Consider the following 25,061-nt stretch of genomic DNA (forward strand, 5'->3'; position numbering starts at 1 on the left):
TGTGGTGCCTCGTACTGTTCAGGAACATGGACGCCTGTCGGACCTCGGCGCGCACCATTTCCGCAATGGAAAGTTGTACCACGGAGGCAGCGGTCGTCTGCATCTTCTGCAGTTCCTCCTTGATGACAGCCCTGATGAGTTCTCCCAAGGCGCCGACGTCGTTGCCGAGGGTAACGGCAGAGAGCTCCCTTGAAATCACGGCGTCGCGGTTGTATTGCCTGGCCCGCTGTTGAAGGGCCTTTTCCATGGTGGTGGCTTCGTCGTGGAACTCTGCCACTGTCGTCGGCGGATTTCGAATGAGGCCAGCAAAGATTTCCTCTTTGACGCCGCGCATTAGGTGGCGCACCTTCTTTGCTTCAGTCATAGAGGGGTCCGCACGTCGGAAGAGCCGATTCATGTCTTCTACGTACGCCGTCACTCGCTCATTCGGGCCTTGAATTCTCGACTCCAGTGCTAACTCCGCCCTCTCCTTGCGGTCCGCCCTGGCGAAGGCATTGAGGAACTGCCGACGAAATTCTTCCCATGACGTCAGTGTCGCCTCGTGGTTCTCAAACCATATTTTAGCGGAATCTTCAAGAGCGAAGTACACGTAGCGAAGCTTACGCTCGTGGGTCCAGACGTTGACGTTGGCGACCCGGTCAAAATGGTCAAGCCAGTCGTCGGCGTCCTCTGAAGCACTCCCGTGGAAATGACTCGGCGTCCGGATCTGATTGACGACCACGTGCGATGCTGCAGTAGCGGCAGGAGGTGGTTGGTTCGTCATTCTACTTCGTTCGGGTAGCAGACCGTGCTGTGGCTGGAGTCCCTGGAGACGCCGGCTGGTACGTACGTGCACAGGGGTAAGCTCGTCCGAACTACTCGCCGGGCTTAGGTCTGGGGTACGCTCCGGAGATCTTAACATCGACCGTACCCAGCACCTCCACCAGAAATGTCACCCAGCTATTACAGCTAGAATAGTTCACCAGCAACAGATAGGCAAAAAAACACGTCAGCCTTTAATAATGGCTGGACCTCGGAGAGCGCGCGCGCAACCACGAACTTCGTCGTTCTCGCCTCAAGGGGCCAGTGTCACCACGTGCCAACTTATTTCGCGTCAATATATGATTGCTATCCGCTTTGGATGTATTATTAGGTGCAGTTTACACAATTCCGATATCATTTTTAGCTGCTGAGGTACATAACTCTATGCGTCAAGTTTTCTTTTTTGAAATTTGGCAATTCTTTAAAATTTTACGTAAAAGAAGTACACAGCCTATAATAAAATATCCCTTTCTGCAATCACTATACTTTAACTTTTTTTTCTGAGTTCAACATAACTCATCAGATTTCGGGCATTGGGTGCTCTGAGAAACTATTGCCGATTTCCCATGTATTTCGATAGGATCCCCGAAGCTCAATGTTCCCCCTAAGTTCGAGCTTGAATAATATACTTGTTGGCAAGATACGTTTGTAAACGTGTGATCGTGGCCTAATGAGCTAGAGCACCGGCGTACTGAGATCAACGGCAGAGGATATGTTTGTAAAGCGTCTTGGGAAGGAATAGGAGAAAAGAAAGGGAGAAGGCTGGTATCTTATTCATAAGCGTGTCTGGTTGGCTAAAAATGACTAAATCGTTTGGTCGTCATACCACCTTACGTTCCATCAGCATAATTTCTATTTGATTCCGCTAGTATTGTGCTATTATTGTCAATGAATCGAGATTAGAACACCGGCGTCATGGCATTGTATTCCGTCGCAATTATTTATCGCCATCACTTCAGAATCATCTCATCGTCGTCATGCCGTCGTCCTTATATGCCTTCTTCGTTCTATCGACATCATTCCTACCTCGTAATTCCATCGTCGTCACTGCATGCACCATCGGCCTGCGGTCCTTGTTCTACCATCGTGAGGTAACATTGGCGAGCGATGGTCATAACAAAGGGGGTCAATCAGGGAGACAGTGTATGGCCGCATATAGCCGAATCACTTGAAACATCAGGAGAAATACTGCGGATTCTAAATAAAGGTGTCTTAGCTAACATGGTGTGTCGCTTCTTGTTCGCTAGATTGTGTGAATGTTAATCGCATTAACTTCGACAGCCATCTTATGCTGCAAAATTTCTCAACATTGGGGAGGGGAATGTGCAAAACAAAATAGAAATGCAGAGCTCTTTATTGCCTCAGTAATTTTTTATTTTGAATGCTATTTCCACTCGTTAAGTGGCTCGACCCTCGTGTTCGCAGCCTTTTATATGTTTTTGTAGCACTAGGTGCGTTGTCTTCGAATTTACGTGAATAAGCAAGCAGATCATACTTTATTCAGGCGGAAAAAAAAAACAAGAAAAGCCTACGTTGTAGATGCACTGTACTGAAACACAATTACACAAAGTCTAAATTTGCATATATTCCTAAACAAGCATACCTAAATTGTCGATGGAAAAATTGACATCATTATATTCAAGCCGAATAAAGCAATAAAAATGGCATGTTCCTGTGTGAAAACATGATGAGCGTTAGCCTTGTGGGTCAACAATTTCTGTTTAATGAAAAAAAAGCGTCTAGTGGCCGTGTATTAGCGCATTCCTGAAAGCCAGTAACCAGCGTATCTAAATTTACATTCGCGCCAAAGTTATTGGCTCGAGTTCCATCACTGTATACGTACATCCGAATGACTATATGAGATTCAAAAGTGATAATAAATGGCGGGCCGCAGCGTGTACGGTAGTGTTCACCTATGCTTTCGCTATAGTATGTTCCCGCACACATTAAAGCACGAGCATGGTGATCAACCGATGTGCTTTTCTACAACTTCATCCCTAAATGTAAGCCGGGGTTCTGCGGGAGGTGGTTGTTGCCAGCCTGATCCCTCCCTATTTTCCTAACTGTTGATTGTGTGGTTTGTTTTCATACCAAATATTCACATAATAATCTGTGGGTGTTCGCCTAGTAATGAAATGTCTATTTGTCTCACAGTTAAATTGTCAAGTAACCAGCAAGAAGGGATGCAGGGCAAGAACCTGCTTTGATGCAGCTTGAAGACCGCCTGGCGGCCCTTGATCACATGACAGTATCTTCACAATAATCGAGAACTCGAGCTAGCATCGTATAGGCAATAGGGCTAATGCGTCGAACAGAACCGGGCCGGCCAAAGTATGGTACTTTCGGGCTCGGGTCAGGCCCGGACCTGAAAAACCGGCCCGTGCAGTGCTCTACTTCAGATAGTCTGATCAGCAGATTCCCATACTGTCACGTAGTAGTGACGCTGAAGTAAACAGTCGTAAAACTGTGTATGACGAAACTGATTCTTTATTGTGCGAACATGTGCCCACAAAAGCAAGCTACACTGGAAGCACAACGAAAGCGGCGAACACAGTCGGCGATCGTCGAAATGCGATCAGCGGCGAAACGCGTCGGCGTTTATACATGAGTCATCGAAGGTCCCAGAATAATCCCTGGTACCCGCGTGTCCTCCAGAAAGTTCTAGATAATTCGCGTCGCTCATACAATCAGATTACATGAGCGTCGGTGATAAGAATCAACGGATAGAAGCATCGATAACGTTCGAGAAACTTCCGATACATGCAGGCGCGTCCTGTGCCTAGCGATTACGTTTAACATTTGTTAGCCGGTGAAAAGCGTTCACCGGTGAAAGATAAACATGTATACGTGTCAATATAATTATGAAAGATTGAGTAAAAACAGCTTAAGACGTAACCTGCTTCCCTGTTCAAGCAAAAGGATCCAGTCAAGTTATTTTTTCCTCTTACACTTAGAAAGTGGTTGCATATCCCCAGGTCGAACAGTGTCGCCACAGATTGGACTTTTTCTAGAGCATTAATATGGAAAAAAATTAATTGTTGGGCTTGACGCGCCAAAACCACGATCTGATTATGAGGCACGCCGTGCTGGGGAACTCCGGATTAATTTAGTCCACCTAGGGTTCTTCAACGTTCACCCAATGCTGCATTCATATGCACATCAGAAACCGCACTCAACACAGGGCATGCCTACACCGCATTGGTAAAACTTGGTTTTTACGCTACTCTTTTACGTTAACACTTATGTGTTTTAAACATTGTTGCAAGAAGTGAAGGGCATTCCGTGCATTTCTAACTACGGTATTAGCATGTTATGACCAAGAACCATCCTCTGACAGCATAACACCTAAATATTTTACTGGTGAATTATTTTTTAATTTCCACTGGGTACCTAACAAATACTTATACGTGATTTTGTTACATTTTGCTATTGAAGCTAATATCTACATAATTATTTATGTTTTGGGACATTCTATTAGTGACACACCATTTTTATACGCGCTTCAAGTCGGCCGACTTGAAATAAAAACAATGACTCATTAGATGCCCTTGCACACAGTACACAATCATGCACAATAATTGTATCCCGCTTCGATAAAATCACACACATTGCTAATAAAAACCTTTTACTCGGCCTCGCAACACTTGAAACAGTGAAGCTGTGTGATCGTACCCCAGCATTTTTCGGAAGTGCGCGCGAACTTTTCATCCTATTACTCATGTAGATATTTTTCTTTTCACGCGTCTCGGACATACGGCCGAAACAGCATGTTGCACAGCGCAGCTTGCAACACCGACACCGCGTTCTAATGCCGACACCGCGTTCCAGGAGACTCGCTCCGTGATTGCGTCTAATCTCTCTCACTCTCATAGCACGCAAAACCTATTCAACTCACAGAGCACGAGCGTACAAACGCGCCAGCTGTGGACGAATACGACGACGCTCGAACGCAATCATATGGTTCGCATAAATGCATGTTCTGGCAGCGTGGCTGTATAGCCTATATAGGCTATAACCACTATAGTGGTTGCGACGCTCGCTTTGGGACCGGAGGTAAGCGGGCTCGAAGCCCACCTCGGCAAGAACGCTTTTTTTTTCTTGGTAGTTTCTTGACACGTACCACAAATTACGGCTGGCTTAAACAGCTTCGCTGTTAAAAAAAGAACAAATTCGGCAGAGACATTTCAAACTGCTTACGTGTGGATATGCGAAAGCGATATATTCCCTTTGGTGAAGTGTTGTACGGAACGGCGTTCCAGGAACTAGTTCCTTTTGGGAGGAACGGAGGAATGCCACCATTCCTTTAAGGGTCGCTGAAACTGTAACGGTAGCTCGTTATTTTTACGAAGGAACGGCAGAGGGAACAGCGTTCCTTCTGTAAACGTTCCACGGCACTAAACAGGCGCCCCGACGCACGCACGTATGCAGCACATCATGCAGGGCGCAAACTACTACCGCTTGTCTGTCACGTGACTATGGTGCATTTTCTTTCGCGAGTTCTGCATTATATTTTTTTATGACTAGGCTTCAAGATTGTCACGTGACGCTCCCTTCTGTAGTTTCTTTCCGCCATGGCGGCCTGTCGGACACTAACATCAAGATGTAACTCTTGCCGAGTTCAAACAAGGGTCTTTACTAAATTGAGAATATCTATTTTGGACATTTCTTTTTCCACTCATACTGCAATATTCAATCAGCATCCATTAAACACCTAAGTATTGTTCCTTTCGATGCGGTTTCTTGTGCAAACATTTATTTATATGCTCCTGAGACCCCTTGTACAATACATTGCACATTACCTTCCACTTTTCTTTTTTCAAGTTCACTCGGAAGTGATTACTCAAAATATTCACTCTGGGTGTGAAGTACAGTGCATGTGTAACTACTGTAAAGAAGTAGTTTACACATATTCTTGTCATCCGCTTTAGAGAAATTTGACAATAAATTGGTCAAGACCTCCGTGTCATCCCACACGGCCGAAAGACTTCGAGGCGTATTCGAAGTCACCGAGATTTCGTGAAAATACCGGATGCAGCAGCAATATGGCAATGTACTACACGTAGTTCCATCTTCATATCAGCATTTAAACAATTAAATGCAGTTTTTACCACAGCTAACATGAGGAGATGATGGAGATAGTCATTTTTTTCACGTACATGGAGACGGAGCTTTTCGCATCTATCCGTGCTATTATAGCGCCCACCGATGCCGCAACGCGGGGCCCTTTGGTCGGCGCTCTCAGCCGGTGCCTTAGCACCTGGAAGTGAAAAATTAAGAAGCACAGCGCATGCTCGAGGCGCAAGATCGGCACGCGCAGCATCGTTCTAGAAGCTAGCCACGCTGGTCGTCGCAGCCGCCGCTCGGCTCACCACCTTCGCCATTTTGAGTAGGGACTACGGCACGGCTCGTACGGCCGCTGTCATGTCATCCTACAGTGGTGCTACACCATTCAAATTTTAAAAATTGTTTTTCAAGTTCATGACATAACAGTAGATAATAAAAACTACCTTGAAGAGCGATTATTTCCCGTCGTTGTGTCCGGGTCTCAGGAAGCTATTGGTGCATGTCAGTAACTTTCTATTTGCAGATCTGAAGCGCAGTATCCTGACTGCGCATTTGAAGACTGAATTGGGAAGTACTGTATGTGTTGCACATGTAATAGAAGAGCACCAAAGTTGCAGTTAAACATGTCTGGGGTATGTCCGGTGCTGCTTGAAAAAGATTCATCTAGGAGTGTTCCGTTGGATTCTTTTATTGCGATAGCAATTATATGGATACTCAAAAGCAGCTTTCTGCCGTCGCCGTCGCCGTGAGGTTCCGTATGACGTCATTTGGAGATGAAATCGTCGCCGTGGTAGGTAAGTGGTTCTTGAGGGAAAGGGAAAGGTTGGCGCTATCTTCTGCAGCCCTCGAGGGAGCACGGCTCAGCGCCAACGCCGCGCGCCGAACGCTGTATGTGCGAGTGAAAGGGCGCGAGGGGCGCGTCTTTCACGGGGAGTGAACGCACGGCGGAGAACAAACGCGCGTTCTGCGCCGTGCTCGCTTAAGGGCTGCAGAAATAGGCGTCTCTTTTTTCCTTTAGAATCACCATATATGTAGAGCAAACGTGCCTTCTTCAGACGCTCGAGAGGCCGTGGGGGAGGGGAAGGGAAGGGAGGCGACGTTTAGCTGCGGCACCAAGTGCCTATTTATATCAGAGGCTCCGGCAACAGTCACCAACGCCGCACGCATTTTGAGCTAACGCGGGCAAAACGCCGATGGCGTCGACAACAGTTCTGCGTGCTGCCGATGCTGCTGCATGTCCAAGTTTATACCGCTGATAAAGCTAATATCATTACTCCGTATAGCTCTCTACAAGTTTGCTATCGCAATTGATGCTTCGCCTTTCAGGTGAAACTGCGACAACTTTTTTATCTCCACATAATGTGCCGCCGGCAATGTTCAAATTCTTATAATATACTTTGTTCGATGTGAGATTTAAATTGCTTACTTTATTTGGCCGCAGGATTATCCGACACCATACTTTATTTCAAAAAAATCAAATGTAACGTTAATGTAACGACACGTTCCAATGTTAGAAATGCAACTGGAACACGTTCCATTCGCATTAAAGTAACTTGTAACGGGAACTCGTTCCAAGATTGGGAAGGAACGAGGAACGAGCTTTCGTTCCTGTTTTATTGCGATAGCAATTATATGGACACTCAAAAGCAGATTTCTGCCGTCGGCGTCGCCGTCGCCGTCGGCGTCGCCGTCGCCGTCGCCGTCGCCGTGAGGTTCCGTATGACGTCATTTGGAGATGAAATCGTCGCCGCGCGCCGAACGCTGTATGTGCGAGTGAAAGGGCGCGAGGGGCGCGTCTTTCACGGGGAGTGAACGCACGGCGGAGAACAAACGCGCGTTCTGCGCCGTGCTCGCTTAAGGGCTGCAGAAGTAGGCGTCTCTTTTCTCCTTTACAATCACCATATATGTAGAGCAAACGCGCCTTCTTCGGACGCGCGAGAGGCCGTGGGGGAGGGGGAGGGAAGGGAGGCGACGTTTAGCTGCGGCACCAAGTGCCTATTTATATCAGAGGCTCCAGCAACAGTCACCAACGCCGCACGCATTTTGAGCTAACGCGGGCAAAACGCCGATGGCGTCGACAACAGTTCTGCGTGTTGTTGCTACCAAAGCCGCTCACCTTACTTCGTATGACATTGCTGTGTTGCTATCGCATTCATTGCTTCGCCCTTAGGGCGAAACTGTGACATTTTTATAGGAAAGTGTACAACACTGCTTTGGTGAAATGTTTTTTCCGCACGTTCCGCCTCCGTGCAAGTTCTCCCCTGCGTTCTAACAACGCCTGGGTGAGTCCAAATGAAAATGCGCTAAACGTCTGAACGCACTCGCTTGCCCACGAGTTAATAACTCGAAGGAGCGCTCCGCGGCGTTCAATTGGACATAAAAACAAGATGTCAGGCAAGAGGACACAATCGCTCCAATACTATTCACTGCATGCTTAGAATATGTATTCAAGCTCTTAGATTCGGGAGGCTTAGGAGTGAGAATCAACGGCGAATATCTCAGCAACCTTCGGTTTGCAGATAACATTGTCCTATTCAGCAACAGTGGGGACGAATTACAGTAAATGATTGAGGACCTTAACCGAGAAAGTGTAAGAATGTAGTTGAAGATTATTATGCAGAAGACAATAGTCTGGCAAGGGAAAAAGAATTCAGGATCGCCAGTCAGCCTCTAGAGTCTGTAAAGGCGTACGTTTATCTAGGTCAATTACTCACAAGGGACCCTGATGATGAGAAAGAAATTTATTGAAGAATAAAATTGGGCTGGAGTGCATACGGCAGGCAAAACCAAATCCTGACTGGGAGATTACCACTGTCGTTGTAAAGAAAAGTCACAGGCCTGCGCGGCACACGCAGCGCAGTCACAGCGTAAGATGGTGGAGCTGCTTAAAAGTAGCAATTTCGGCACCACGCACAACAGTGTCTTCGCAGCAAAGTCTCTTTGCCTCGTTTTGACGAGAGCGATCTCAACTGTCCGCCCGGCGTCGACGACGAGCTGCGGTTTGCAATGCTCTCTGCACTGCAGTCTGCGGAGCCCGATGATGCTTAGTTGTAGCCGCGCACGTACCTCTACGATTCGCTTCTTCAGCAGCGGTTCGTACCTTGCGAGGAGACGCCATAACGTGTACCGAAGAGGTAGCGACAATACGTTGCGCCACATCTCACAGCGGAATCGCGTTTATTGCACGCCTCGTCTTGATCGCATCTCGTCATCTGCACCTGTGCATGCTGCTTTTCAACTAGATGGCGCCACCATACTGGCGGAGGCTCGGGTCGTCTGCGCCAGCGCGCCTGCCTAGGGCGCTTTTATAGGGCCTTTTTCTGATGCTGATAGAAGCGCTTGCTTGGCTCAGTGGTGAAGTATCCGACTCCAAAGCCTGGGATCGATCCCGGCAGAGACCGGGTACTTTTTTTTTTCGCATTTCGCGCGTTAGCGGTTACGCGGCGGCGGTGGCGGCGGACAAAAACGCGAACCGAAACGGCTAATAGAATGAGCCCATAACAGCTTACGCAGTGAAGGTGTACAATCATTGCATTCTACCGGTGTTAACAAATGGGACAGAAACTTGGAGGTTTAACAAAGAAGCTCGAGAACAAGTTAAGGAACGTACAAAAAGCGATGGAACGAAAAAAAAATGTCGCATTTTCACCCGAAAGGCGAAGCATCAACGGCGATAGCCACTTTGTAGAGAGCTATACGGAGTAAGGATAGTAGTTTTATCAGCTGTATAAACTTGGACATGCAGTAGCACCCGCAACGCGCAGAACTGTTGTCGACGCCGTCACCGTTTTGCCAGCGTTCGCACCGAACGCGCGTGGCGTTGGTGTCTGTTGCCAGGGCCTCTGGGGGCGGCTCAGAGGTTTTCGACGAGATCAGAACGGGAAACTCGTCGAGCAGCGTCGGAAGTCTTTACCATTTTCTCGCCTGGCAACGTTTTTATATGAATACACATTTGGTGCAGCAGCTAAACGGCGCCTCCCCTCCCTCCCTCCCGTCCCCCCACGGCCTTTCGTGCGACGGAAAAAGTCGCGTTTGCTCTATATATATGGTGATTGTAAAGGAGGAAAGAGATGCTTAATTCTGCAGCCTTTCAGGGAGCACGGCGCAGAGCGCGCGTTTGTTCTCCGCCGTGCGTTCGCTCCCCGTGAAAGCGCGCGTCCCTCGCGCCCTTTCACTCGCACATAGAGCGTCCGGCGCCCGGCGAGGATTTCATCGCCGTTGACGTCATATGGAACCTCACGGCGAAGGTGACGCAGAAATCCTCTTTGAGGGTCCATATAATTGCTATCGCAAGAAATTGTTAGGCCTAACGTCAAGAGACAGAAAGAGAGCGGTGTGGATCAGAGAACAAATGGAGATAGCCGATGTTCTTGTTAACACTAAGCGGAAAAAGTGGAGCTGGGCAGGCCATGTAATGCGTAGGGTGGATAACCGGGTGGACCATTAGGGTTACAGAATGGATACCAAGAGCCGGGAAGTGCAGTCGAGGACGACAGAAAACTGGCTGGAATGATGAAGTTAGAAAAGTCGCAGGCGCAAGTTGGAATCAGCTAGCGCAAGACAGGGGTCATTCGAGATCGCAGGAAGAGGCCTTCGTCCTGCAGTGGACATAAATATAGGCTGATAATGATGATGACATTTTATTTCATTTAGTTATTGTATACGCGCATGACGTAGCGCCACCCCCTACCCATTGGCTGTGTCCTGTGCTTAACGACGCACGCACTCCGCCACACGTTTAGTCAGCCAGATGGCTTCGATGTGGCGTGCGCAATGACGCACGCACTAGGCGCACCATTAAATAATCACAACCGTGGAGCCACTGTGGCGTCGAGGGAGCATGCTCGTCTCGCGCCCCAGAGGGTGGTGGTGGTGAAAACATTCATTGCCAAGTGATTGAAGAAAGGGGGAAAAGCTCCCTTACATCGCCTGAGTGGAGGGTCGCCTTAGGGGGCCGCCTTTATAGAGCAAAGGAGAGCCCTTGAAGGGTTATCCGCTTCATGGCTGCGGCGATAATCAGGCGCTGCTCTGTAGCAGTGGAGCTGGCCATGAGAGTCTCCCAGTATACTCCGCCGTGGTTTGGGATGGAGCGTGCGGAAACGTAGGGCATGTGAGGAGGACATGAAGAAAGTCTCCTGGTTTCCCGCCTGCAGAGCTTACAGGAGGACAAGAACTGATCGGGGTATCGGGCATGAAGGAGAATAGGGTAGGGAGCTGTACGCGTCTGGCGTCGGCGCCAGTGGGAGGCTTGGGTTAGGATTAGGGAGAGAGCCGGCGGTGCGTAAAGACGCCGGGTATCTCGGTAATGGATAAGGATGTCTCTGAAGGTAAGCAGACGCTCCAGGACTAGCGGAGGGGGTCCGACTCCGGCCCGGAAAGTAAGACCTCGGGTGAGAGAGTGGACCTCCTCGTTACCAGGGAAGCCTGCGCGTGCGGGGGTCTAGATAAGCGTTACGGGGCAGGTTGGGTGCCAGAAGCGTAGAAGCCGGGCAGTGGTACCGGATAACAGGCCTTCGCCGAAATTTTATAGGGCGGATTTTGAGTCGCAAAGAATTTTTGTGGAAGAGGTGGAGATGAGAGCGAGCGCAATGGCTGCCTCCTCTGCAGTTTAGGATGAGTCTGTGATGATGAGTCTGATGCGAGTAATCGGGCCTGATCGTTAGCGACGGCGAGGACCATGCAGGAGCCCGACGAATACGTTGCCACGTCCACGTAGGCTACCTCAGAACTGTCGCCGTACTGCTTGTATAGGGCTTTGACGCGGGCTGCCCTGCGTTTCCCGTCGTGCTCGGGGTGCATATTCTTCGGAATGGGAGGAATGACAAGATGGGAATATAGGTCTGGAGGCAGGGGGCCGCCTCAATAGAATGGGTGATCGGGGCAATGCCTAGCTGACAGAGTAGAGTGCAGCCTGTCGCTAAGCTGTGCTGTTATTTTGCAGCGTGTTGCAAGAAAGGGTCTACTGTAGGCGAAGTGGTCAACGTGCAGGACACCTTCGACATCCTTGATGCAAAAACTTGCAGTGTGAGAAGCTCGACGGACTGGATGGTAAACGCTAAAGTGGCCGGCCAGGATGCCTTCTTGAAAGTGGACACAGGCTCCCAAGCTAACTTGCCGCCTTACGCGGTCTATCGGAAGTGCAAGGGGATGCAAAGTTTGAAGCCAAGCAGTTCCATTCTGCGGTCATTTATCGGGGACGCTATCAAACACTTCGGTGTTGTTACGTTACCAGTGACCATAAAAGATCAGGCTGGGAGTTTCGACTTCTTCATAGTCAAAAAGGGCAACCAGGCAATACTCGGACTAGGTGCAAGTGAGGCGCTCGGACTAGTCGCGAGGTCAGTGGATGCAGTCAACGGTAGCACTGCCGACGAAATACTGCAGTAATTTCCTCAACTTTTCCAAGGAACAGGCTGTGTTGCCGATCAGTATCGGATGGTATTACGCACTGGTTCGATACCTGTAGTCCAGCCAGCGCGGCGCGTACCCTTGGCACTACAAGAACCACTGCGGGAGGAGTTGAACCACATGGAACGGGGCGACATCATCGGGAAAGTGACAGAACCAACGGACTGGGTGATCCCGCTTGTTATTGTACGTAAAAAGGACGGCACGCTACATGTATGCATTGATCCTAGACATATCAATGAATGCCTGAAACGCGTGCACTATCTGATACCTAAGCGTGAAGACATTGAGGCTGAGCTCGATGGCGCTAAATATTTTTCCCGCCTCGATGCGAATTCAGGTTTCCACCAAATTCCTTTGGATGACACCACATCAAAAATCTGCACATTCGGCACGCCCTTTGGTCACTACCGCTTTCTGTGGCTGCCCTTCGGTATCGCCTCGGCTCCTGAAGTCTTTCAAAAAAACTTTGAGCGAAATTTTTGACAGAGCTCCGGGGGTGCGTGTATATGTAGATGACGTCCTTGTCTGGAGCGTTACTAAAGAACATAACACACGCCTTCGAAATGTATTGCAACTGGCAAAGAACGGTGGTCTAACTTTTAACGCAAGCAAGCGCAAGTTCGGGCTTATTGAAGTTGACTTTTTGGGTGATGTCATCAGCCGAGACGGAATAAGGCCAAATGCCACACTGAGAATGTCTCTTAAAGAAATGCCGCAGCCAACGGACAAAGCTGCAGTGCACAGAATGTTAGGTGTTGCCAATTACTTTGGGAAATACATTTCGAATCTGGCATATAAGACCAAACTTAAGCGCAGTCTCATGAAAAAGGACACCAAGTTTGAATGGTCGGCCAACCACGCCAATGAATGGACAACCATCTGCACATGGCTCAGCAGTGCACCTGTGTTGGCTGATTTCGATGCTGCCAGGGAAACAAAAATTTCTTCTGACGCTTGTAAAAATAGACTAGGCGCTGCACTTCTACAGCTTCACGGTGATAGCTGGCGGCCTGTTGCGTATGCATCACGCATGATGAATGAGACTGAGCAACGATATTCGCAAATTGAAAAAGAGGCAATGGGCACAACATTCGGGTGGGAAAAATTTCACCACTTCGCATACGGACGTAAGATAGACATAGAGACTGACCGCCGTCCACTGCTAGCCATTGCATCCAAAGGAATCGGTGACATGCCGATGCGTCTTCAGCGTTTCTTCATGCGCTTACTGAACTAGGACTATGTGCTTGAATTTGTACCAGGAAAGCAACTGCTGCTGGCCGACATGCTCTCAAGGTCAACGCCCATCAACCACCCAGAAGACACGAGTGGCTCGACAGAAGAAATAGAGGTTCACGCAATTGGTGCAGCCTCGGACCTGGTAAGCAGAAAAACTCTTGACCGCTTAATTGCCGCAAGTGCAAGTGACCCGAAGTTACAAAAAGTGATGGGCTACATCGGCGGCAGCGGCAATCTTGATGGCTGCATGAAACCTTTTGCTACTGAGCTGTCACTGATAGAGGGAGTGGTGCTAAAAGGAACCAAAGTAGTTGTTCCAAAGTCGATGAGGGACGAAATCCTTCAATGTATATACGAATAGCACTTGGGTGTAAACAAATGCAAAGCACGAGCCCGACGATTGGTGTTTTGGCCCGGACTTAATGCAGATGTTGAAACTATGTTGAAACGTTGCGCCGTCTGCCGAAAGTACGCATACAGGCAGCCAAGTGAGCCTTTCATGCTCTGACCAACGCCAGATCACGCTTGGTACAGAGTCGGCGTTGATATCTTTCAGCATGGGGGAAGCTCGTACTTGTGCGTCTTCGATGCGCAGTCAAACTTCCCAGAAGTGGAAGAACTGGGCGACACCACGTCGAGCACGATCATTGCCAAATTGAGCTGCATTTTTGCGCGATATGGAATCCCCGTCAAGGTATGCAGTGACAACGGCCCCCAGTTGGCACTGCATCGGCCTCAGTTATCACTGCATCGGCCCCAGTTGCCAAAGGTTGCAAACTCTCACGAGTTTGCCACCTTTGCGTCCAGGTACGACTTCAAGCACGTGACATCTAGTCCTGGCTTCCCACAGTCCAATGGACTAGCGGAGAAAGGCGTCCAAATAGTAAAACGGATCATGAAAAAAAACGCAAGAAAATCACGACGACTTCTGGCTGGGCCTGCTCAGCTACCGATCTGCACCACTGGAGGACGGTCGTTCCCCGGTTGAGCTGTAGCAAGGCAGGAGACTACGAACCAGGCTTCCAGACTTCAGCTCGCAACCTAAAAAATGCGTTTAAGCATAGACAACTTGGCGCCCACAGAAAGGACCTACCAGTACTCCAAAAAGGGGAAGTGGTGAGGATCCGAGATAAAGCATGGACTCGCAAAGCGCAGGTCGTGGGACCGGCAGCGCCGAAGTGCTATCGCATTGTTACTAAAGATGAGCAAGTACTTCGTCGGAATCGGAGACACCTGCTTCCAACGCGTGAGCCATGTCGACACGATGACATCGACAGCGACGAGCCGGAAAGCGAAGACGACCAGCCGGTAACATCCCCAACTGGAGTGCACGCAAACCCGACTCAACTTACAACACCGCTCCCAAGACGGTCTACGCGAATAACTCGTCAGCCAAGACGGCTGCAGTACGACCAAAATTTCAATCAAGTGCATTGTGTATCTCGGCTTTAACAAGCTATTAAACACAGGAAGATGTATCTTGCAGACTACGCATGCGACGCACGGATCAGCTGGAACTGATTGACAGCACGAAGATTACGGCAACACGTGCCTGTGAGTGCCGTTGTCTATATATACCCTGGATCTTTCCTGAATAAACGTTCTTTTCATTCTTGGATTCCGCCCAAATGATGCAAGGGCGACCTTCGTACAGCTCCTGAGGAGCGCGTTGTGTGGTCTCGCTCCTTCTGCTTTAGGGGAAGGTATGGAAATGCGTACGCCGTGCGGCTCGTGATGCAGGCTTGGCTCCAGCCTGGTACAGAGGGATTCCCAATTTTTGCGAGAGAGAGTCGCAGCATGCGTCTCAATCTCCTTGTTGAGCTGGGTCATCCGGCCTCTCAGTGTTGTATTCCAGCGCTGGCGCTGCCACCTCCGCTCGAGTCCCGCCTTGGCTTTCCAGAGGTGCAGGAGATAGGAATCCATCGCGTCCGCAGGGCAGTCCTCTGAGAGGGGGCAAGTCACGGCGCGGACGTCACACTAGAGCTGGTCGGACCAAGTAGCTATGTCTGAGAAGGTGTGTAGAGTGCGGGCTGCTCGGAAAGTGCGGAACGAGTCCCACTTCGTGATGGCAGCACCACGAGCGGGTCTGCTTGCTGGGCCTGCACACTAAACATTTTTACACCCTTAAGGGTGTAAATCAGTTTGTCGCCAGACGGACACCCTAAGGATGCTGTTTCCTACACCCGACAGTTGGGGTGCTAGAAGAAGGGTGCCCTAGAAGAAGGGTGCCCAGCAAAAATTATGAAGGGTGTTAGGGTGTTAGTCCTCATTAACACCCATTTTCATAGGTTTTGAAAGGGTGTACACCCTTTTATTTCTACAGTACACGGAAGGCAGACTCAGCTGCACATGCCTTGAATTACGACTATATAGAGCAATCCACGCATAACTTGTGTGTGCCAGAAGATTCAAGTTCAGCTACCAAACACGGCGTCTGATAGCCAAGCTTGAAGCTTCGATAGGCCTATATATACACAACATTTATACATGTGGATCACAATAAATATTAGTAATTCAGGGCCAAACCTGTCTTCACTGCACAAATGCAACCTAGCAAATTCTATACTTCTGAGCGTGTATATCTACATCAATGGTTATTACGATTTACATATCCATGTAAAATGTAATACAGACCAGCAAGACATATATGATACTGCATATTCAAGGAAAGTAAATATAATTATTCCATGCTAGAATACATAACTACATGATACATAACCTAAAACGCGCAATCACCAAATACATTTGTAAGTACACGAAAACTTACATTTCCTGCAAAAGTGTGTTTTTTTACATATAACTGATCAAATCTGTCCTATATACAGGGTGTTTCAGTTAACTTGGGACAGACTTTAAATATATGCAAATGCTCCTAGGTAGACAGAACCAAGGTAATGTTGTTTGCCGTCGCTTGGGGATACTCAGACTATTTTTTTGCATTCCGCCTAATTAGATAATTAGACTTAATTATTTTTTCAACTTCTCAATTATTATAATTAGATGACAAGTGTCAATTAGACAATTGTATAGAGCAACATGAGAAATTTCCGATACAGCTTTCTGTTGAATATGTGCAACACAAAAGTGTTTTTCCGAGCGTGAAAGATGCCCCCGAATACACGTAAAATGCCTCGAGCGGCCAGTCGCACAACAATTTTGCGTGTATTCGCGGGCTTCTTTCACGCTCGGAAAAAACATTTTATGTTGCACGTATTGAACAGAAAGCTGTATTGGGAGTTTCTCATGTTGCTCTACAATTTACTCATTGGAACTTTTGATCTAATTATAATTATTGAGAAGTTGAATAAATAATTAGGTCTAATTATCTAATTAGGCAGAATACAAAAAATAGCCCAAGTATCTCCGAGCGACGGCAAACAACATTACCTTGGTTCTGCCCAGCTACGTAGCATTTGCATATATTTAAAGTTTAGCTTAAGTTGACTGAAACAATCTGTATATATGGTAACACTAAAACAGCCCGAGTTTGGTGCCACGTAAAGGAATAAATTTTCAATATTAAATTTCAAGTACAAAAATTCTAGCTTTGGTGGCCCTTGAAAAGAATATATGTATTACAAAGGTGAATTAGGGAAGTACATGAAATGCAGAGCAAGCACACAAGAAACACACCTGTTATTTTGTACACCAATGTCATGGCAAGTCATTGTGAAAAGTTGATTTGGAAAGTGGATATAAAGCTTGACTGGCCAACATTTTTGATATACTGAAACAAAGTATGTTCCACACATGAACTTACTTTAAATAAGGTTTGATCCTGGAGCATCATGATGAATTTTCGCTCCTCAACAATGTTCCTTGAGCAAGCAAATTTTTTTCCCACCTAAATGACTTTTTTTTCAAATGTAAATAGAGTTCTCTGAGCTAAAAATGCTGTGTAGCAGATTTTCCAATTACAATTCTGGTTTCTTTAAATTTTTCTAATGCGAAGGAACTGCATGGTCTGTTATAAAATATGTTGCTTGAAAATGGTTCTTTTCTACTGCAAGACAAAAGCCTAAATACGCCACATTTATTACTGTTTAGGTGCGAAGTGACGTATCAATGGGGGCCTTATAAAAACAAACCACTCTTCATTAAGGTACTCTACTGGCCACATGCGGATGAAGTTAATATACATTGCCAATTTCTAAATTATTTGTACTTGGTGCGAAAATGGAAGATTAGGGCTTGCAGGACATGAGTACATAAATGAGGAAATAATGTTTATTAAATCAGCCATACTCTGGTTACTGAATAAAGCTTCAAGTGTGTGAGTTCACATTTTTTAAACACGGCCATCATGCATCAGCCAGTCATGCATAAATAAATGTTAAACATCACGCTTAATATTCTCAAACAAGAAATGATTGTATCAAACAGTATAAAAGTATTAAACAGCATATATTAGTTGATTCAAATTAGATAAAGTGTATACATTTGAGCTGCAAAATTGTAATTTATGGAGGAAATCACCTTTAGCTTTCTTAAAAGCGAGAATACTGTTCACGGTTAACCACAAGGAACAGGGACTCCATTGTCTGAGCATCTGGACCATAAGTGCAGTGGATGGCTGTGCTGGAATCCTACTTCCTGCATTAGCAAAATAACAACATAATCATGAGAGTTGACTCTACATTTCATTACGATCCTATACACTGCGGGGAATTTGATAAGGCAACAAACTTCTGAAAACAACACTCCTAACTATTGTGACCGAACACAAAGCACAGCTTAATTGGGCATGACAAATGAAAGGTAGGCAAAATTTCCAGTTTTCAAATTTAGAAACCGCGATCACTACGCCATCGTGAATACAAAATGGCATAGAAGCAAAAATAAATATACAGTAGCCTTTTCACCATGGAAAAATAAGAGCATAAAATGTAAAGACTACCAACAACATCTCTCAGCAATGGGCATTTCTCCAGGAGCATGGATGTGAACACAATATAAAACTCACAATATAAAATCTGCAATGCAGTGCATTACACTTCAGAAGCACTGCAGCAGAAGACTGCATGGGAGAAGACGCGATAAGACTGCTATGCTCAAGGCATGAGAAAATTGTTTTTAACGCAATATACACTATGAGACGAAGAGCACTATTTTACAGAGAGAGTGCACAACAGAAAAAAATGAAGAAACCCCCAACTGCATTCTCACCTGCCCTGCATAACAGTAGCAAAGCAGTACTTGCATCCAGCCCAACAGTGTCTAACTCTCCGCTGCAGTCTATAAGGCCTTTTCTGTATACCTATTTTTATTTATCGTTGTGTATTTCTTTACTGACTGAGTAAGAATCAGTGTTTTAGCACATTTCCCTGGAAAATATAGATCGTCCTGTCAACTATTTTTTGCCATTTTTCCAATGTGTTAGCTCGGCAATACGCTGACAAGTACCATTCCCTTATTTGTACTTACAATCCTTCCTGATGCTCCGAATTTCTACTTCATGCTCTGAACAGTGACGTACGTCCTTCTACTCAGTTTATGTTGGCTTCCTACAATTTACGTAGTCCTTCATATTGTAGCTGTTTAACTAGAGCCTAAAATTTTCTGCCTTCTCCTAAAAGCACCATCTTTATTTGATATTATATACTACGTTTCCCCCTCACTGTGGGGGAGTTTATTTAAGTGCTGACCTATTTACTAGACCGCAGTGCCACAACAATTTCTCATCCTCTGTTTCCACTACATGCATGAGTCACAATTGCTGCAAATTGGCTCCCCCGCCCCACCCTCTCTGATGCAAGGTCACTCTCGCTCCTAAATGTACATTTTGCCACCTGGAGAATATCCAAAAGCATTGCATCCATGTGAAAAGTGCTCCTGTTAATCTTTTTTTTTCTCCTCCTGTAACGGCTGTGTTACATCCAACATGCTTGCGATTATTATGAGCAGCTCAGCAAACGAAATAGGCACATGGTTTGCTGAAAAGAGGTTTTCAACTACCATAAGAAGCCACGGTTTCTTGCAATTTCTTAAATTCCCTTGCAGTCTAGATAGCAATCAAGCACCATTTTGATTTTGACACTGTTTTCAAAACAATAAGAACAGCTGATATTTTAAGGTTGTGATAATTATGTGAGAATTAAAGGTAGAGGAGTTTGATGCAATGAGCAAATAAGAAGCGCATTGCAGAGGGTAAACAAATATTCCCATCCCACAAATAAATTGGTAGGAGGAGGGTAATTCGAAATGAGCACTGAATGCACAATACAGAATATGATGCTGAAATGCCCCAATCTGTGAATATCCTTGCACAAAAGAAAAACTTCATTATGAAAGGCAATGATGAAATTGCAAGTATATACTTGGGAATACCAGTCATATCTGCAATGTGCACTGTACCATCAGCAATATCTAAAAACTGCACACACACAACTGCACAAAATATCAACCTATGGCTGCCAAAGGAGCCTCACAGTATTAAATGGAAACTTGTTTCAGAATATTAGACTACACGCCTATATCTACTTACAATGTTGTCTTGTCTGAAGGCAAACATAAGTGGCTTGCCCCTGATGGGTTTCTGATGGAGAGCACAAAGGTTGCGAATTGTGAGGCTGTCATCTGGATGACCTGCAAGAAATGACATTTTAAGTTCCACATAAACAAATGCTACCAGAACGAGAGACAAGATCACTGGCAATAAAGGTGATTTTGGTTTGCAAGAGAAAAATCTAAGTATGGACTCGGTACAGCTTACCGAGAAAAAAAAACAAGCCTCATACCACAGATGTTGCCGTGAAATTTCATTGCATTGAAATTTCCACATACATATACGCTTGCCTGCTCATACACTGTTGCCAGGGCTGTGCCAGCGGTATTTCCATTGTTGAATATTTCCTTTAGTGCTCTCTAAGTTTATTACCAGCTATGAAAGTGGCTGCAAGATTTCTTACGTTGAATGTAATGACTAATCTTAGTGCCACATTGCAAATCTATACTCGATCACACTAGTGACTTGCACTACTATGCTGGCTATAAATAGTGTGAATGAAACAAATTTGATTAATTATGGTGTTTCGTTGCAAATTCTGGCCAAACAGCACCACAGAGTCATACAATTCAGTGGAAACACCATGGTAAATGCAAGACGAAGGCGTTAGAATGCCGCAACTCCTTGCAGGGCTCAAATCCATTATTTAAACCATGTTCACCACATTGCAAACAGTTGTTCAACAGGTCACTTTACTCAAGTACTGCCCTTTCGAGGAGTGAAGTATTATACACACACGCACACCTGCACCACATGACTCGCTTTCAATAACTTACACACACACACGCTTTTTTTACACTTTGACACTCCTACTGATAAAGCATAAAAAAAACATTTATGGGACTCACTGCAACCTTCTCAATCTATACCTCCAGCTCAAACACATTCCATTTTTACAAATTATAATTGGGCTATAGGGGACAATTTTCGAAGGGCATGCGAACCACCCAGAGAGACCTAAAGCTTAGCACTTCATATCTTCAAATTATTAGGAGTTGCTGAAACCAATTGCTATATACGCAATTGATATATAAGAAATGATGATATATATCGCAAATAACCAGCTATTCACAATTTAAGCAGTTAGCTCCTTGAATTCGGGAGTGTTACGTGTCAAAACAACAATATGATGAAGGGGCACGCGATAGCGGGTGATTCTGGATTGATTCTGACCCCCAGGGACTTTTCAACGTGCCCTCAATGCACGGTACATGGGGCGTTTTTGCATTTGTAGGCAAAACGTTTTTTGTGTGGGCGAAAAGTGGAGGCAGCATTTCGCCCGCCGCCGCCTCCATTAGCAGTTGCCTATTTCAAGGAAATGTGGGCTAACCCAAGGTATACGCTTCCCGATCGAAATTAGTGTAATCGTGAAACACACTTTCCGGATTTCTGATTCATGTATTTATGCTGTTCACGAAACGTTTATTTCACAATAAAAATCAAGGAAGTGGATTCATTAGGGTAGAGGAGGGAAAAAGGAGGAAACTTACACCTTCCACTGGTCCTCCGGCGCCTCCATATAACCCAGGGTGGCTTCCAGGGTGGCTCGACACCAAACTCGGTTTTCAGGGCGGGGACAGCCACTGCACCAATTTTGAAGAGGTTTATTGCGTGTAAAACTACCGACGTTATACAATACACACACACACACATACACACACACACAAGCACGCGCGCCCACGCAAAAAGCTCACAAAACACATACGCGCGCGCGCGCGCACGCAAACAGAAAGAGAGCCCAAAACACGCTGAAGGAAGGCGTCCGGCAAGCAGCAGCAGCAGTACGCGAGCGCGCTAGGGAGAGCCAATATTGCGCCGGTACTTTCGAAAGGCGAAGCCAGTCGTCACTTCTTTTTCTACGCGATACAAAACGAACGACCGTGTTATAAGCCGCGCTGAACTCGCAAGAACACCACATTTCCGATAGTTCAAGCGCTCAGAAACAAAGCGGGACTATGCTGGCGCACCACGCCCGACGTGGCCACAGAAACGTTAGACACACGGGGGCAATCGAGGTAGCCATCTTGCCGTAGTATTGCGTGCAACTGCTTTTGCGCTTACATTAGTGAAATATGCTATGGGATCACAATAAGATACTTCTACAGCCAACAATAACACGTAATCAAATAAAGAAACACCAAATGAACGGACACTTGCCTGAAACTTTCCATACTGACTGCTGACACCGGGCACGTTGCAACTGCTCGTATCCGCCTCCGTGGATCCAGCTTCCAGCGCGTGCCAAGGCTTTGAGTTGAGGTGCAACGCACGGACCACGTCTCTGATTAGACCGCACATAAAACCAATCACATGTTTAAAATTATTTCCCAGAGCGCGAGATGCGGACACAGACAAAAAAGAGACAACGCATCTTCGGAAGCAAGAGCCGATGATGTGACGAACAGCTTCCGCCTTGCCGCCCTGCCGCGCGCCGGGTTGTCTAGGCAACGGTACAGCGTCGTAGCGTCAGTTCCGGTCGCTTTTCATTCGGGAGGCGCAGCCGCGTAAATCGCGCTGCGCCGAACTCAGTCGAACTACAAAAATTATCTGCCGCTGCCCGTTTATTCTCACAGGTTTGCTTGTGGGCGTGGCCGCCTGCTTGCTGCCACTTCGTTGTGGTCTCTAGCTGTAGCGATGAGCTGGGAGTTGCGAATACGTTTCGTGTCGAGCGTTACGTTTTTTTTTTTTTTTGACGATGTCTGGGCTGCATCACTGTGAGTGCAGCGCACAAATCGTGACCGTGAGCGAGCCGATCAGCGCGCTTCTACAGGTACGATCAAAATACCGGCTTCGTCCGATGAAGGAGACCATGCCAGGTCCCAGCATTAAGTTTCAGCGAGATCGTGGCTCGATAAGGGCGCTACATTATTGGTCGTGCCACGTGTGAGGAGCAAGCATTCACATCACTCGTGGGCATCTGCCAAAGGAGTGACAGTTGTGCTCTTCCGCAGTACATGTTTCGCTTTCCATCGTCTGACTTCGTTGGTTGACAAGTGAATTAGCCTAATTTTTATGCCTGCGTGTCTAATTACTACCTCGAATCGTTTAAAAAGACATCTCACCGGGGTTCGCCACTTTTTGTTGGGCTGTTAAGGGCACCGCTAAATTCCTGCAAAATTTTGCAAGTTGCTTGCGCGTTTTTTTTTATTGCAGTTTGTATTAAAAGTGTCTAATTGCACTGTAGTATCACAGTGAGCACTAAACCTAATGATATTTAATGAAATTGCAAGTGAATGTGTGTACTTTTCTAGGTAATACATTTTGGAGTTCCCGCCATACCAGTAACATCAGTATCTTTAAAGAAATGCTACACATAGACAGATGGCTCATTGCGAGGACGTATACGCGTTCTTATGCCCAGATTTATGCATGCATCCTTGTGTTCAACACCCTTCAGACGTCGATTTAACACCTTCTTTGAGCAACTTCACACCTTATGTGTGTATACACACTTATAATAGGGTGTTCTTAACAAAATGGGTGTTAAAAGGGTGTGCATGGGGGTGTGAATGCGGAAAACACCCATTTTAACACCCTTAAAGGTGTGAAAATGTTTAGTGTGTGCTTGTAGGCGAATCTCTATATTGTAGTGATCACTACGCAGATTCTCATGGGTGTTACACCACCAGCGTGAGGTAGGCGGGGGGTAAATGTGAGGTCGGGAGTAGTGTTAAAAAACAAAATTAAATTATGGGGTTTTACGTGCCAAAACCAGTTCTGATTATGAGGCACGCCGTAGTGGGGGACTCCGGAAATTTGGACCACCTGGGGTTCTTTAACGTGCACCTAAATCTAAGTACACGGGTGTTTTCGCATTTCGCCCCCATCGAAATGCGGCCGCCGTGGCCGGGATTCGATCCCGCGACCTCGTGCTCAGCAGCCCAACACCATAGCCACTGAGCAACCGCGGCGGGTGTCGGGAGTAGTGTCTGCGCAGACAATGTTTGCGGTGCGATTAGGGGTGGTGGGATATGTGAGAAGGGAGAAGCCGGCCTGTTGAGCTGCGGACCATACCCGGCGCCAGTTGGGGGTGTCTGTTGGGTAGCCCCAGGCCCCGTGCGGGGCGTTGAAATCCCCTAGAATTAGGAGGGGGCTCTTGTGTGCGACGCGCTTGACCAGCGTGAAGAGTCGGTCGAAGTAGCTGCTGCAGGCACTTGGGATGGCTGTATTGACCCTTTTCGCGGCGATCCCATGGGCGCTGCCATGTTTGATCACGTGGTGACGCGTCCATTGCTTGTCTCAACTGCCTCCATTGCCTCCTTGTTTACAATGGAAGTGTATGACGCCGGCGCGACTTAGAAAACCTCTGTTTTCAGAGATATCGTAGACGGTGACCAGGTGGACGACAGGAAGCTTTGATCACAGCCTCAGAGAACATGCAAAAAGCGCTTTCGGAGCTGATTAAGCTATGTCCAAACGGCGCAAGCAGCCTATATGGTGCTTGTTCTAAAAGCCGGGCTAAATATGTATTCCAAGCTATCCAAACATTCCGCTCATGAATTCAGTCAGAATTAGTGGGTTTTGCTCTTTGTTCTTTATTCCGCAAATATTTTGAAGCAGTGGCTTGTCAGTTTCTGATTCAGTGAAGTTCCTTGGTGCGGCCACTATCTGATTATTTTCTGCCTAATCGCTCGCGGGTGTGCTCAGTTCCGATAGATTCGTTCTTGCTGCACACAAGGCTTCAAACGTGACTGTTTTGTACATTGTAATACCTTGTAGCAAATACGTAATACAGCTAGTAACTTGCTGACTCTTATGAACCGTCACGAAACATTCAGCTTCGACCATTCGTGCGCCATCGGTGTAGTCCGTCGTTTATTGTGCGTAAACAGTGCGCATATATTCAAGTGTGCGCCCATTCACTTATTCTTGATACGTCGGCGATAGAGTGGGCATAAGTTTTCCTGCCATTTGTGTCAGATGTGTATAGACAACGTGCGCGAAACTTACTATGACAGGAAGCGGCGCTACTCTCATTGTCATTGATTAACGAGTGGTACTCACTCTTGCCACCGTTGTGGGAATGAAGCCCTTTCTTTGA

At 46.8% G+C, this 25,061-nt stretch overlaps 1 long non-coding RNA gene across 1 annotated transcript; it reads right to left on the bottom strand.

Moving 5' to 3' along the window:
- Nucleotides 1-16,175: 16,175 nt before the first annotated feature.
- LOC125946032 (uncharacterized) lies at nucleotides 16,176-22,189 on the bottom strand. The gene is made up of 3 exons (XR_007467333.1): nucleotides 21,511-22,189; nucleotides 20,000-20,100; nucleotides 16,176-18,108 (listed from the first exon to the last, which is right to left on the bottom strand). It is a non-coding gene; the product is annotated as an uncharacterized LOC125946032 (long non-coding RNA).
- Nucleotides 22,190-25,061: the final 2,872 nt, after the last annotated feature.

The sequence above is a fragment of the Dermacentor silvarum genome, chromosome 5 (genome assembly GCF_013339745.2).
Source record: "Dermacentor silvarum isolate Dsil-2018 chromosome 5, BIME_Dsil_1.4, whole genome shotgun sequence".
Taxonomy (NCBI): Eukaryota; Metazoa; Arthropoda; class Arachnida; order Ixodida; family Ixodidae; genus Dermacentor; species Dermacentor silvarum.